The 3,579-nt window shown below is 43.4% G+C and overlaps 1 long non-coding RNA gene across 1 annotated transcript; it reads right to left on the bottom strand.

The window, feature by feature from the left end:
* Window positions 1–358: 358 nt before the first annotated feature.
* On the bottom strand, window positions 359–3,358 carry LOC123168422 (uncharacterized). The gene is made up of 2 exons (XR_006484331.1): window positions 3,198–3,358; window positions 359–2,853 (listed from the first exon to the last, which is right to left on the bottom strand). It is a non-coding gene; the product is annotated as an uncharacterized lncRNA (long non-coding RNA).
* Between the last annotated feature and the right edge of the window lie 221 nt (window positions 3,359–3,579).

Raw genomic sequence — 3,579 nt, 5'->3', positions numbered from 1 at the left:
TTCTGGTTGTGTGTCCTGGCCCGTGAGACACTTCCGTCTCTGCTTTGTACGTCCACGAAAGAGGAAAGAAAAGAAAACAGTAAAAAAGAGCAGTTGCACCGATCGACGGCTCCAGCAGCGTCTCGAAGAGATTCTCACACTGTCTACCTGTGGGCTTACTAGCTTCTACCTCTCCATACTCCACCGCGTCATCAAGCCAAGCCCGTTGCTCTTTCATGTTTATCATATTCTCACGAGCCCACCAAATCTATATCATCATCACGCTACACAATTGCGTAGCCCATTACACGACACATTCTCGGAGCCACTTTATCAATTTCTCGTAATATGTCCAGATGAAAGATGATGATGCGGTACAAAAAGTAAAGCAGCCAAATTAAGATACAAATTGAAGTAACATAACCCAGCCAGAGATGCAGACATGTACGGCAACATATTACAAGGAGAAGAAAGGTAATAATTCAAGCAAATATGGCTGCAAGGAGATGCCTTACTGATGCTCCGCATACTACTCTTGATGCCTTATTCATTACATAGGAGAAGTAGGTACTTAATCAGCTATTCAGCTTCAAACTGACGTTCTTGAGATCTGGATGCTCTTGGAACTCTTCCATAGGATCGATCACATCACAGTATGACCAACACGCGCACAAAAAACTGATAGCCAAAGGCCCTTGTCGTGCCCTTTGTTTCTCTTTTTATTTTCTGTTTTCTCGCCACGATACAATAGCCAAGGCCTGCCCGTGTATATGTGGGAGCTATCCGCTCCCAGCCAGCAAGTAGCAAACCGACCCAAACTTAAACTCCTAAGTCTACTTTGACTAGGACACGCACAAGTCCTAACACAACTCCTACTCTGGCTTGTACTCTTAGCAGTACACGTATTTAAACATTCGGACTCTTAACTAGTACACCAACCACTACCAGCTAGTGCTAACTAGAGATACTAATAATCTAATCTATAGTTGACTGCTAATTAGACTAGGACAAGATTATTGCTAACAGATGATCCAGATACTGCTTCTGCAACTCTGTCTTCATATCATCGATGTATTCACCATCCATCCGAATTTCCTTGAGGTTCCTGAGAAACTGTAGCCCCTTCATCTCCAGGTATTTATCAGTTCGTAGCAGCTCGAGCTTAGGCATTGCGTCCTTTTCAAACTTCAAAAGATTGAGCATGAACACGAAGTAAAGCTCGAGCACCACGAGGCTCAGGAAAGATGAACCTAGGAAATTCAGATCATCTATGTCAATTGCGAAGAACCTCAGTCGTAAAACTGCGAGGTTTGGTAGACCCCCAAGGGTTTCTATGTCAACAGCTTTATCCAATTTGCTGTCCTGTAAGTTCAACTTTGATAGACTCTGTAGGTGGTGCATCCAATCTGGCACTTTGCCTAGGGGCCCGACCAACTTGAGGCTCTCGAGCTGTTTTGGTGGCAACAATCCCCACCCAAACAACCATCTATATCATCGCCATGCACTGTCAAAGAACAAAGTTGGTTGAGAGTTCTGGTTTCCCTTGTTGATACCAGTCACACCAAGCTTACGCAGCTGGGTAAGTGCAGTGAGCTCCTTTAGGATCTTTTCCTTTCCGCTTGAAACATTGACAACACCCAGTGTTTGCAGGGACGTCAATTTTCCAGACCCTTTTGGAGCTTTAACATCACTCCCAGCCCCATGTTTAAAGATGGACAGGTTGAATAAGTCGTGCATGTTCAAACCAAGTTCTGAACGTCTCCTATATAATTTGACAGCCACACCTCCCTTGTATTGCAAATATCTACAGCTTCTCTTAAACAGACCTGCTTCAGCTTGGAACCCGGACGAGATGTCATACATACTCCACCAATTGCAAACGAGCTCAATAATAGCATCCTCCTTCCCTAATCTACTATTAAAACCAGTTATGAGGTGTTGTAGCTTGCGAAGCTTGATGATAGTTGTTGGCAGTTCAACTATACACGTGCCTTTGATATCCAATGTTTGGAGGTGGCTCAAATTCCCAATAGAATTGGGAAGGTGCCAATAATAACGACAATTTCTTATAGAGAGGTATCTGAGGTGATGGAGCTGCCCAACTTTATCAAGATGGCGCTCTCTAAACCGTAATGTGTCCTCCAAATCGAGCACTAGGATAAACCTCATCTTCTCAGAGATGAAATATGGTCTCCACTCTCCGTACACGGTCAGCGATCACACTTGCAACAAGTCTAGCATACTACCGAACACAACTTCATCTCTTTTCCAATTGCTGCTAATGACAAGATGACGTATTGGACCTTGTGTACTGCTCAAACAACATCCATCCTCAAGTGTGAAAACAAGGTTCTCCTCCCTAGCCTTCGAGATGCATATTTCACGAATGATATCATGAAGCTGACAAGAATCACCTTTTCCACTATGATGGTTTACACCTTCTCCCGGCAGAATCATACTCCTCTCTAAAAGCTCATCAAAGTAGGTGTCACCAACTTCTTCAGCTGTCATGCCCTGCATCTCCTTGCAATAACCCTCTGCAATCCATCGCCTCACCAAACGCTTGCGCTTAATTGCGTAGTCTTCCGGGAATATGGCCATGTATAAGAAACATGACTTGAGGTGGTAGGGTAAGCCATCATAGCTCCTCATAAGGACTTTCTTTATAGTCCTAAGCTCTGGGTTGATCTCCAACTCAGCACTAATACGGCCATGCATCTTCCTCCATTCAACAGCAGTTTTAGGTTTAGTGGCCAGGAATCCACCTATTGTTGATATTGCAAGGGGAAGTCCATCGCACTTCTTTAAGATAAGTTTTGCTTGTTCCTCCATACCAAGGGCCAAATTAACCTTTCCTGCCTTGTCCTTAAACACCTACATAGAAATAATTTAATATTGTTAAATATTTGGATTAAAGAATAACTGTTTGAGGAAAAATAATATGCCTTTTTCAATCTCGCTTCAATTTGTGGCTTCTGAAAGAAGTCATATGCCTAATAAGGTCAGTTTATGTTTGTTGAACGTGCTATTACAGATTCAGAAAGGAAAATGTGCTATTATGTGCTTTTCTTTCAGCGCTAGCTGTTGTACACAGCCTATGTTGGCTTTTGATCGTTGCTAGATCAAATCACCCAGAGACGCTCACGCCTACATGCAAAGCTAGCTTCGAAGCTAACAAGCTAACAGCTTGATTGATCTTCCTGGAGCAGTGCACGTACACACGTCTAGCCGGAACCGTACGTAGAAGCTGGCTCGTAACTAGCCTGATGGACTGGGTCGATCTGCTTCGGCTCTCACGACGACGGAACTTTACACGAACGAGAAAAACTAATCGATGGATTTATTCGATTGCCACAGGGGCGTGTCGCTCCTGAGCTTTTTATTGCTTTTCGTTTTCTGGTTGTGCTACAAGGCTGGGGTATATGCATATGATAGACTGCTAGCTATCCGACTTGGTGTAGCACTGCTAATCCTACTCGGTTTACAATACTAACAAAACTCGGTTTGCAAATTAATTGGATCGTGCTTAACTCTAACAGCCTATTGCCTGCTCTTCTTTATCAATACATTTAAATGCAGATAAAAGCATGTGTGTATTTT

Source organism: Triticum aestivum, chromosome 7D (genome assembly GCF_018294505.1).
Source record: "Triticum aestivum cultivar Chinese Spring chromosome 7D, IWGSC CS RefSeq v2.1, whole genome shotgun sequence".
NCBI classification, from domain to species: domain Eukaryota; kingdom Viridiplantae; phylum Streptophyta; class Magnoliopsida; order Poales; family Poaceae; genus Triticum; species Triticum aestivum.
The sequence above is the reverse complement of the archived record's forward strand: the minus strand, read 5'-3'. Positions and strand labels throughout refer to the sequence as shown.